Source organism: Vicugna pacos, chromosome X, assembly GCF_048564905.1.
Source record: "Vicugna pacos chromosome X, VicPac4, whole genome shotgun sequence".
In the NCBI taxonomy this organism is placed as follows: Eukaryota; Metazoa; Chordata; class Mammalia; order Artiodactyla; family Camelidae; genus Vicugna; species Vicugna pacos.
Genome location: NC_133023.1, coordinates 46,764,190 through 46,777,878, shown reverse-complemented (window position 1 = coordinate 46,777,878; position 13,689 = coordinate 46,764,190).

The following is a 13,689-nucleotide window of genomic DNA, read 5'->3' as shown; positions in this document are numbered from 1 at the left end:
ACCCATGCTAAAAGAAATATTGAAAGGTCTATTCCAAATAGAAAAGAAGCAGGATGCTACAGAAATGAGAAACTCACAAATGGAAAGGTGAGAACTCACAAATTAGAAATAAACACAAAATTATAAAAGAAGACATACAAATCACTGAGCGTGGGAGAGGGAGGCAGGGAAATATAGAATAGATATATTTTTTCTTTTTTAAATTTTTTTAACTGTAGGATGGGTTTGAGATCATGTTACTATCAGTTTAATTAAAACAGTTATAGTAATGCATTAAAAGAGTTATGAAAAAGGGTAACCACAATACAAAAACTTACAAGGGAGTCACAAAAACTAAAAAAAATCCATGATAAGACAAAGGAAAATTACCAAACCACAAAAGGAAGAAGAAAGGAACAAAGAGGAAATACCAAATCAACTGCAAAGAGAAGTACAAAATGACAATAAACACACAGCTATCATTAATTACTGTAAATGTTAATGGACTAAATGCTCCAGTCAAAAGACATAGAGTGGCAGACTGGATAATAAAGCAAGAACCTTTAATATGCTGTATACAAGATACCCACTTTAGGGAGAAGGACACATATAGATTGAGAGTGAAAGGATGGAAAAGGATATTCCATGCAAATGGAAAAGCCAAAAAAGCAGGTGATGCAGTACTGATTTCACACAAAGGCCATAAAGAAAGATAAAGAAGGACATTTTATAATGATTGAAGGAGTGATACAAGATGAGGATATTACACTCGTTAATATATATGCACCCAATATAGGAGCACCTAAGTACATACAAGAATTAAACAGAGATAAAGGGGGATATTGAGGGGAATACAATCATAGTTGGAGATTTTAACACTGCATTAACATCACCAGGCAGATCTCCCATACAGAAAATAAACAAGGCAACAGAGAAAATAATAATACAATAGAAAAACTAGATTTGGTGGATAATTTCAGAGCATTACACCCCCCAAAAATAGGATAAGCATTCTTTTCAAGTGCACATGGAACATTTTCCAGGATTGATCATGTACTTGGGCACAAAAGAAAGCTCAACAATTTTAAGAAGATAGAAATTATCTCAAGCATCCATACTGACCACCGTGCCATGAAACTGGAAATCAACAACAGAGAAACAAAAGAGAAAAAAAGGAAAGCATGGAGATTAAAAAATATGTTATTGAAAAATCAATGGGTCATTGAGGAAATCAAAGCTGCAATTAAAAAATACCTTGAGGCAAATGATAATGAAAGTACAACCCCACTCAAAATCTATGGGACACAGCAAATGTAGAGCAAAGAGGGAAGTTTATAACGATACAGGCATTTCTCAAAAAACAAGAACAATCTCAAATAAACAATTTGACCCAGCAGCTGAATGAATTAGAAAAAGAAGAACAAAAGCCCCAAAAGGCAGAAGAAGGAAGGAAATAATAAGGATCAGAGAGGAAATAAATACAATAGTGATTAAGAAGACCATAGAAAAAAAATCAACCAAACCAAAAGCTGGTTTTTTGAAAAAGTAAATAAAATTGACAAACCTCTGGCCAAACTCACAAAGAAAGAAAAAAAGAGAGCACAAATTAGCAAAATAAGAAAGGAAAATGAAGAAACTACAACAAATAAAATAGAAATACAGAATATCTTACGATAATAGTATGAAAAACTATATGGAGCCAAACTGGATAACCTAGAGGAGATGGACAAGTTTCTGGAAACATACTGTCCACCAAGACTGAATCAAGAAGAAACTGACCACTTAAACAATCCGATCACTAGAAAGGAACTAGAAATGGCAATTAAAAACCTCCCTACAAACAGAAGTCCAGGGCCATACGGCTTCACTGGGAAATTCGACCAAACGTACAAAGAAGAACTCATGCCAGTCCTTCTTAAACTCGTCCGGAAGATTGAAAAAGAGGGAATGCTCCCAAACTCATTCTATGAAGCCATCATCACCCTGATATCAAAACCAGGCAAAGACACTACAAAAAAAAAGAGAATTTTAGGCCAATATCACTAATGAACATAGACACCAAAATTCTAGCAAATAAAATCCAACAACACATAAAACAGATTATACATCATGACCAAGTGGGGTTCATCCAGGGACACAAGGGTGGTTCAACATACACAAATCAATCAATGTAATACATCACATCAATAAGAGAAAGGACAAAAACTACATGAGCCTCTCAAAAGATGCAGAAAAAGCATTTGATAAAATTCAACACCCATTTATGATAAAAACTCTCGCCAAAGTGGGTATAGAGCAAATACATCTCAACATCATGAAAGCTATATATGACAAACCTACAGCCAGCATACTACTCAATGGTGAAAAACTCAAAAGTTTTCCACTAAAATCTGGGACAAAACAAGGATGCCCACTAAAACCACTCCTATTCAACATAGCCCTGGAATTCCTAGCCACACCAATCAGGCAAGAGAGAGAAATAAAAGGGATCCAAATTGGAAAAGAAGGGGTAAAAGTGTCACTATATGCCAATGACAAGTTACTATATATAGAAAACATTAAAATTTCCACACAAAAACTACTAGAGCTTATTGAAGAATTCAGCAAGTTAGCAGGTACAAAATTAACGTTCAAAAGTCAGTTGCATTTCTTTACACTAATGATGAATCAACAGAAAAAGAAAGTAAAGAAACAATCCCCTTTAATATAGCACCCAAACTAATAAAATATCTAGGAAGAAATCTACCCAATGAGGTGAAAGAATTATACACAGTAAGTTATAAACCATTGATGAGGGAAATTAAAGAAGACTTTAAAAAATGGAAAGATATCCCATGCTCTTGGATTGGAAGAATCAATATTGTTAAAATGGTCACACTACCCAAGGCATTCTACAGATTTAATGAAACCCCTATCAAATTATCCAGGACGTATTTCAGAGAAGTAGGAAAAATCACAATAAAACTTATATGGAACCATCAAAGACCTAGAATTGCCAAAGCATTACTGAAGAGAAAGAAAGAGGCTGGAGGAATAACTCTGCCAGACTTCAGACAATACTGTAGAGCTTCAGTCACCAAGACAGCATGGTATTGGTACAGAAACAGACATACAGACCAATGGAACAGAATAGAGAGCCTAGGAATGAAGCCACAAACTTTTGGTCAACTAATCTTCTAGAAAGGAGGCAAGAATATACAATGGAATAAAGACCGTCTCTTCAGCAAATGGTGTTGGGAAAACTGGACAGCAGCATGTAAAGCAAACAAGCTAGAATACTCCCTTGCACCATACAAAAAAATCAACTCAAAATAGATCAAAGACTTAAACATAAGACAAGATACAATAAAACTCCTAGAGGGAAACATAGACAAAACATTATCTGACATAAATTTCAAAAATATTCTCCTAGAAGAAATAAAAGCAAGAATAAACAAATGGGACCAAATGAAACTTGCAAGCTTCTGCACAGCAAAGGAAACCATAAGCAAAACAAAACGACAACTTACGGTATGGCTGAAAATTTTTGCAAATGAAACCTACAAAGGCTTGATCTCCAGAATATATAAGCAGCTCATACGACTCAATAAGAAAAAAATAAACAACCCAATCCAAAAATGGGCAGAAGACCTAAACAAGCAATTCTCCAAGGAAGACATACAAATTATAAAAAGCACATGAAAAAATGTTCAATATCACTAATTATCAGAGAAATGCAAATCAAAACTACAATGAGTTATCACCTCACACCAGTCAGAATGGCCGTCATTCAAAAATCCACAAATGACAAATTCTGGAGAGGCTGTGAAGAAAGGGGAACCCTCCTACACTGCTGGTGGGAATGCAGTTTGCTGCAGCCACTATGGAAACCAGTGTGGAGTTTCCTCAGAAGACTAGGAATAGACTTACCGTATGACCCAGGAATCCCACTTCTGGGCTTTTATATCCAGAAGGAACCCTACTTCAGGATGACACCTGTACCCCAATGTTCATAGCAGCACAATTTAAAATAGCCAAAACATGGAAACAGCCTAAAATGTCCATCAACAGATGACTGGATAAAGAAGTGGTGGTATATTTATACAATGGAATACTACTCAGCCATAAAAACTGACAACATAATGCCATTTGCAGCAACATGGATGTTCCTGGAGAATGTCATTCTAAGTGAAGTAAGCCAGAAAGAGAAAGAAAAATACCATATGATATCGCACATATGTGGAATATAAAAAACAAAAACAAACACAAACAAACAAAGAAATAAACAAAAACAAAGTGTAAATACAGGACAGAAATAGACTCATAGACATAGAATACAGACTTGTGGTTGCCAAGGGAGTGGGAGCTGGGAAGAGATAGACTGGGATTTCAAAACTGTAGAATAGATAAACAAGATTATACTCTATAGCACAGGGAAATATACACAAAATATTATGGTAGCTCACAGAGAAAAAAATGTGACAGTGAGTGTGTATATGTCCATGTATGACTGAAAAATTGTGCTGAAAACACTGGAATTTGACACAACATTGTAAAATGATTATAAATCAATAAATAATGTAAAAAAGACAAAGAAACACATTTTATAATGATAAATATATCAATACAGGAAGATTTAATATTCATAAACTTGTATGCGCCTATTATATGAACACATGAACATAAAAGCAAATAGGAATAGAGAAAAAGGGGGAAATTGACAATAATAATATAATAGTAGAGGAATTTAACACTCCAGATACATTAATGGACTGGATATCCAGAGAGAAGATCAGTGAGAAAACAGGGGCCTCAAATGTCAGAACAGTTGGGCTTAATTGATATCGATAGGACATTCCACTCAGAAAGAGCAGAATACAAATGCTTTTCAAGTGCACATGGAACATTCTCCAGGATAGATCACATGTTAGGCCACAAGACATATCCTCACAAATTTAGGACAATTGAACTCATATCAGTTATTTTTTTTTCTTACAACAATGGCATGAAGCTAGAAATCAATTACTGAAAGAATGGGAAAAATCACAATGACCTGGAAACTAAAACATATTCTTTTAAAAATACCAATGAGTCAGCAAAGAAATAAAAGAGGAAATCAGAAAATACTTTAAAATAAATAAACATTAAAATACAATTTTCCAGATGTATAGGATACATCAAAAACACTTTTCATAGGGAAGTTTATAGTGTTACAAATCTACCTCATTAAACAAGAATATCTCAGAAAACAATCTAATATTAGCCATAAAGCAAGTATAAAAAAGCAAACAAAGCCCAAATTTAACATGAGAAAAGAAATAAAAATCAGAACAGAAATAAATGAAACAGAGACTCATGCAAACACACACACACACACACACACACACTAACAATAGGAAAGATCAATGAAACGAGTACCTGGTTCTTTGTAAAGATAAACAAAATTGAAAGAAGAAAATCTTAAGCTAGATTCATCAATAAAAAGAGAAATCACCCAAATACACTTAGAAATGAAAGAGGAGAAGTTAAAACTGACAGCACTATAATACAAATGATCATAGATTACTACAATTATATACCAATAAGTTGACAACTGAGAAATGAATAATTAGCTAGGAATGTACTATATTCCAGGACTGAATCAGAATGAAATATAAAATATGAACTGACTAATTACTTTTAATGAAATTGACTCAGTAATTAAAGAAAAAAACCTCCTAACAAAAAAAGTTCAAGATTAGACATCACAAGTGAATTCTACCAAACATTTAAAGAAAAGTTAGTACCAATCCTTCTCAAACTCTTACAGAATATTGAAAAAAAATACTTTAAAACTTATTGTACAAAGCCTTCATTGCCCTTATACTAAAATTAGACAAAGAAACTACAAAAACAAATGTTACAGGGAAATATTCCTGGATAATCTGGATGCAAAAAATCTTAATAGATTATCAACAAACCCGACTTAACATTAAATTAGAAGGATCGAACACCATAATGAAGTGGGATTCATCCCAGGGATACAGGAATGGTTCATTCTCTGCAAATCAATCAAGGCGATACACCATATTAATAAAATGAAGGATTAAAATTATATGTTTCTTTTAATAGATGCAGAAAAAACTTTGAGGGAAATTCAATATCCATTCATAACAAAATCTCCATCTTTACTTTAGGTATAGAAGGAAAAGTGTTCAACACAATAAGGGTCATATATGACAAGCCCAGAGCTATCACCGTATTCAATGGTTAAAATCAGAAAAAAACTTCCTCTAAGATCACACACAAGACAAGGACACTCCCTCTTACTACCTTTATTCAATATAATATTGAATCCACAGCAGTCAGAACAAAAAAAAAAGAAATAACAATAATACAAATTGGTAAGTAAATAGAATAACTGTCACCATATATAAATGACATGATACTATACATAGGATATGCTGAAGATTCCACCAAAAACTATTTGAACTAAGAAATGGATTCAATAAAGTTACAAGATGAAAAATAAATATACTAAAATCTGTTGCATTTATACACACTAACAACAATCTATGATGGAGACAAATAAACAAATTTATTTACAATTGCGTGAAAATGACAAAATATCTAGGAATAAACTTAACCAAGCAGGTGAAAGACTTGTACTCAGCAAACTAAGAAACCTAGATTAAACAGACATTGAGGTTAATACAAATGAATAAAAAGTTATTACATGCTCATTAGATGGAAAAACTAATATTGTTAAAATGTCTATGTCATGCAGAGAAATCTACAGATTTAATGTAATCTATATCAAAATACCAATGACATTTTTCACAATGCTAGAACAAATAATTCTAAAATTTGTGTAGAACTACAAAAGATCCCTGAATAGAAAAACAATCTTAGGAATAAAGAACAGTGCCAGAGCTATTACATTCCATGATTTCTAACTAAACTACAGAACTCTACTAAACAAAGCAGCATCGTATTTTTTTATGAAAATGACATGTAGACAAATGGAACAAAATAGAGAGTCCAGAATAATATCGTGTTTATGTGGTCAATTAACCTATGACAAAAGAAGCTATAATATACAATGAGGGTAAGAAAACCTCTTCAATAAATAGTGTTGAGAAAGCTAGCCTGCCAAATTGAACATAATGCCACTGGACTACTTTTTTTTTTTACATCATACACACAAAAAACCATGCGAACTCAAGATGGACTAAAGGCTTAAAATTAAAACCTTAAATCATAAAAGTCATAGAAGAAAAAATAGTCAGTTCATTTCTTCACATCAGTTTTGGATATATATATATATATATATCTCAGCTAAGGTGACGATAGGATAATCAAACAAATCAGACTACAACAATCTAAAAAGCTTTTGCACAGCAAAGAATACCAATATCACAAGAGAAAGACAGCATTCTGAATAGGAAAAAATATTTGCAAAGTAATGTCTAGTGATGGATTAATATTCAAAATACATAAAGAATCCAATAACTCACTATAATAAATATCAATCTCTCTGACAAAAATTGACAGGAGATCTGAGAAGATATTTTTTTCAGATAATACATGCAGATGTCCAACAAACACATAAAAAGTTATTCTACATTACTAATTAGTAGGAGAATACAATTTGAAAGTCATGACAGAATGCCTCTAATCAAAAAGGAAACAAGTAAAAACCACTGGTAAAATTGTGGAGAAAATAAAACATTTGTTCACTGTTTTTAGGAGAGTAAATTGGTCCAGGCACTGTGGTAAACAACATGAAATTTCCTCAAAATCTAAAAACAGAACTACTATTCTCTCCAGTTGTTCCACTTCTCAGTACTTACCTGAATAAAACAAAAATACTAATTAGAAAAGTTATATGCATCCTTATATTCACTGTAGCATTAATTACCATAGCCAAGATGTGGAAGCAACCTAAGTGTCCACAATAGTTGCATGGATAAAGAGGGTGAACTGTATATAGATATAGGTACAGACATAGATATAGACAGACATAGGGTCTATGTATATATCCATGTATATATGGTGGAGAAGTAAGAGGTGAGGGAAATTGGAGTCATAAACTTCCTGTTGTAAAATCATGGGTATGAAATGTACAGTGAGGAGATTATAATTAATAATTATGTAATATATTTATATGGTGACAAATGGTAAGTACACTTATCATGGTGATCATTTTGAAAAACAAAAACATTAAATTACTGTTCTTTTTAACATGAATGAACATAGTGTTCTAGATCAATTATATTTCAAAAATAAAAATTTCATGGAAAAACAGATCTGATGTGTAGTTACCAGAGGTGGAGTTTGAAAGGAGGAGGCATTGGATAAAGGCAGTCAAAAGTTACAAACTTCTTGTTATAAGATAAATAACTACCAGGGATGTCATGTACAATATAATGAATATAATTAATACTGTCATATATTATATATGAAAGTTATTAAAAGAGTTAATTTAAAGAGATCTCATCACATGGAAAAATATTTTTCAATTTGTTTAATTTTGTAACTATATGAAATGACGGATGTTCACCAAATATATTGTGGTAATCATTTCATAATATGTGTAAGATAAATTAGTTTGTTGTATACCTTCAAATTATAGAGTGTTATATGTCAATTATATCTCAATAAAACTGGAAGAAAAGAAAGGATCAAAAGTAAAACTGAGCTGGAGGCAAAATCAATAAAATTGAATATAGATTAATAGAGGTTATACATTCTCAAGAACAGAAGAAAAAAAGGAAATTCAACAAAACCTCAGAGAAATTTGGAATACCTTTAAACACAACACACACATAATAGGAGTGCCAGGAGAAAAGGAGAGCAGAAAAAATATTTGGAAAAATTATACTAAAAACTTTCCTAAATAATGAAAATTATCAATCTGTAGAATCAAGAAGTTCAGCTAACTCAAAGTATAAAATATAAAGAGATCTGCATCCCTGTATCATTACAAAACATAATCAACAATATAAAAGCCTTAAAGTGGGCATAGAGGGAACAAATCTCAACATAATAAAGGCCACATATGACAAACCCACATTTAACATCATGCTAAACAGTGAAAAAAAGCATTTACTTTAAGACCAAACTACAGTTTGTTTATTATAGTTCCAATCCTAGTGACTGAAGAGACTTTCTCCATGTTATATTCTAGCCTCTTTATCATAGATTAATTGACCAATTGTGCATCAATTTACTTCTGGGCTCTCTATTCTGTTCTATTGATCTGTATATCTGTTTTGTACCATACTACAATCTTCTGATTACTGTAGCTTTGTAGTATTATCTGAAGTCTAGGAGGGTGGTGCCTCCAGCTTTATTCTTTTTCCTTAGGTTTGCATGGCAGTTCTGGCTCTTTTCTGGTTTCATAAACTTTTTGAATTATTTGTTCTAGTTTTTTGAAAATGTCATGGGTATTTTAATAGGGATCACATTAAACCTATAATGGAAATTTGGCTAAGATGTTGGACACATACCTCATCTTCTACCATGAATACAACAAAAACTACATCTACATATAGAACAATTAACACAGAATACCTACTGAACTTTGGCAGAATATCTCTTACAAAAGAAATACAAGGGGAATCCTCACAAAATCTGGTGGGAGGAAAAAAAGGAAAAGGAAGTTCATCTGGGGCCTGCCCCGTGGGGAGGGAGCAGCAATGGAAAAAATGTGCTCTCACCCTGGGAAGCCCACTCTCCACTGGGGAGGACAGCTGAGACAAAAAGTGCCCATCAGAAGCTTAGAGAAGAAAGCAGCAGCCACTTGGCAGACAACACTGAGAGAAACTGACACAGAGGATCCTCAAAATCCCTAGCTTGGGACACAAGCTGGAGTAGTCATGCAGAAGGAGGGGGCTGGAGCTTGGTCTTCTGCAGATAAGCCCAGGAAGAGGACTAGGGCTGATTGCACAGAGGCAGCTTCAAGGGATTGGAGTGTGATGTGGATTGGGGCTGAGAGTGATTGCAGAACAGCCTGATCCCACACAGTGAGCACTACCGATGGTGTGTGGGAGAGGAGAAACACAATGCAGCCTGACCATAGCACCCATTTCCACTAGCCCAGAGTGTGTTGCTCAGTGCCATTTTTGGCATGCTTTCTTGGGAACAGAGGGGCACAGTTCAGACACAGCAGTCTTCTTGACTTGCTCTGGATGGGCACAATCACTGGTACCAGACTCCAGGGTAGAGGAGGGCCTCAAACCTGAATCAATTCCCAGGGTTTCTGCAGTTTCCCAGACAGGACTGTGATTTGATTCAAACCCCGGTTGATGATTTGGATTAGTTCCCCTGGTGCCTGTGTAGAATAAGACCTCTGAAACAACTGAGCTGGGTTCTTGTGTGTGGCAAGGGTGGACCCACTGTTAATAATGGGCCTGCATCCCACATGCAGACACAGGGCTAATGTCTGGGCTGACCCTGTTGTAAACTGAGGTGTATGACTGCAAATGCACTACAGCAGGTCATAGTGCCTGACATAAGTGGATATGCACTGGTGGCTCTGTGGGTACAGAACCTGAGGGACACCAAGGCAGGTAGCCAACATTCCCATGGCAGAGTAGGGGACATGGGCAGAGACAACAATGTGCATTTTTAGGCTCCCACAAGGGGTGAGAGATGACAGCAAAAAGGGCACTTTCTGGTGGACATTTCCCATAGAGAAATACTAAGCAGCTCCTTTTCCAGCAGAAGCACACCAGTCCCACCTACCACACACCACAGCTTAGAAAAACGTATGTAAGCCTCTATTCCAACAACAGGAGAGTAGACCCAGACTTTGTCAGGGCTGTAACAACCACAGAGCAAAGAGGATGCCCTGCTCAAAAATCATTGCAGGCTCTGGTCAACACAAAACCAATTACATCTACATAGAATAAAGATGTGGCAAACATCCACACAAAAAATAAGCCCTCACAACAAAAATACTAAATGCACATAGTCTACACAGGGACACTCCCACATTAAAAAAAACTAAGACCACAGTAGATAATTGTTACTCCTAAATTCATAGTGTCAGATAAATATAAGTAAAATGGAAAAGCACAGGAATCTTTCCCAAATGAAAGAACAAGAGAAGTCCCCTGAACAGATGAACAATGAAATAGATCTCAACAGTCTACTAAATCCTAAGTTCAAAAAGGGTGTGATAAGAGCACTAAAGGGAATAAAAAATTCTATCAATAAAAATACAGAATTCTTGAAAAAAGAAATAGAAACTATAAAGAGGAGCCAATTAAAAGCATAAAACTCAACTGCTGAGATAAAAGCCAGGCTAAAGTTAGTCAATAGCAGGCTAACTATTGTAGAAGAACAAATAAATGATTTAAAAGACAAGATAGTGAAAATCATCCAATCAGAACATCAGACAGAACAGCAAATAAAAACCTATGAAAGCAATATAAGGGACATATGGAATAATATAAAGCACGAAAATCTATTCATAATAGGAGTACCAGAAGGAGAAGAAAGACAAAATGGGATCAAAAATATATTTCGAGAAATCATGACTGAAAATTTCCCAAACCTCCAGAATGAAACAGATATCAAAATACAAGAAGCACAGTGGGTCCCAAACAGGATGAAACCAAACAGACTAACACCAAGACATATTATAATTAAGATGGTCACATTACAGATCAAGAAGATGTTCTAAAAATAGTAAAAGAAAAAAGAGATTTGTTACAAGGGATCCTCATAAGACTATCTGCTGATTTCTCTACAGAAACATTGCAGGCCAGAAAGGACTGGCAAGATATAGTCAAAGTCCTGAAAGGGAAAAATGTGCAACTTAGGATACTTTACCCAGCAAGACTATACTTTAGAATAGAAGGAGAGATCAATATTTCTCAGACAAGAAAAAGCTAAAAGAATATAGTAATACTAAACCTATCCTAAAATAAATATTTAAAGTTCTTCTTTAAATAGAAAACAAACAAGAATCTATAAAAAAACTATAATTAGAAATGTTATAACTACAATGCACAGCAAGAGAATAAACATGAAGTGGTAAAAGAGGACACCAAAATCATAAAACATGAAAGATGGGAACAAGAAAATGGAGATTTCTTTTTCATATTTTAGAGAATGTGTTTGCACTTAAATTATTACCAGTCTAAAGCAAATAGGTATAGTAATGGTTTAACATACCTGAAAAATTGGGTGACCATAAATCAAAGCATAAAATAGAGTCACAAACATGAAAAATAAATTGAATTAACCTAATAAAAAAGAAAATTATCAAACTACACAAAGAAAAAGAAAGGGACAAAGAATTAAAAAGTCAGTTTTAAAACAAAGTTTAAAATACAAAGTTTAAAACACACATCTATCAACAATTACTGTAAATGTCAATGAACTAACTACCCCAATCAAAAGATAGAGTGGGAGACTGGATAACAGAACAAAAGCCTAGAATATGATGCCTACAAGATAACCACTTTTGGGTGAAGGGTGCACATAGATTGAAAGTGAGAGGATGGAAAAAATATATTTCGTGGAAATGGAAAAAACAAGAAAGAAGGGGTAGAAATACTCATACCAGGCAAAGTAGACTTTAAACTAAAGGCCATAAAGAAGGACACTCTATAAGGATAATAGGAGCAATACAAGAAGAGGATATTACTCTCATTAACATGTATGCACACCCAATACAGGAGCACCTAAATATATAAAGCAAATACAAAGAGACATAAAGGGAGAAATTGATGGGAATGTTACTGGATAGATCTTCCATACAGGAAATCCATGAGGCAATGGAGACACCAAATTACCCAATGTAAGAGTTAGACTTGGTTGATATTTTCAGGAAATTACATCCCCCTCCAAGAAAAAAAAAACAATATACATTTTTTTCAAGTGTACAGGAAACATTGTCTTGGGTAGACAACATATGCAGACACAAAAGAAGACTGAACAAATTTAAGAGGATAGAAATTATGTGAAGCATCTTTTCTGACCACAATGACATGAAATCAAAAATTAACCACAGGGGAAAAAACAAAAACAACAACAACAACAAAACAAAAACAAAAACAAAAAACAAAAAACAAAAATACAAGAAAAAATGACTGCATGGGAACTAAAAAAACATGCTACTAAGAAACCAATGGATTAATGATGAAATCAAAAAGAAAAAAATTCTTTTGTATAGCACAGGGAACTATGTTCAATATCTTGTAATAACATTTAATGGAAAAATATATGAAAAAAACATATGTATGTATACAAATGAATGGGACATTTTGCTGTACACCAGAGATTGACACATTGAAAATGACTGTACTTCAATTAAAAAAATAAATTAAAAAATACCTTGAGACAAATGAAAATGAAAACCCAACCACACAAAATTTTTGGGATGCAGCAAAATCAGTCCTAAAGGGAAGTCTGTAGAGATACAAACCTTTCTCAACAAAACAAGAGCAATCTTAAAAAAAAAAAAAAAAAAAAACAAGAGCAATAAAAAAAAGAAAAAAATAAACTAACCTACCACCTAAAATTATTTAAAAAAAGAAGAACAAACAAAACCTAAAGTCAGTAGAAGGAAAGAAATTGTATAATTCAGGGAAGAAATAAATAAAATAGAGATTAAAAAACAAAACAATAGAAAATATAAATCAAACAAAGAGCTGTTGTGTTTTTTTTTAAATGGTAAACAATCAACACACATCTGGCCAGGCTAAGCAAGGAGAAAAGAGAGAAATGGCAGAAGTG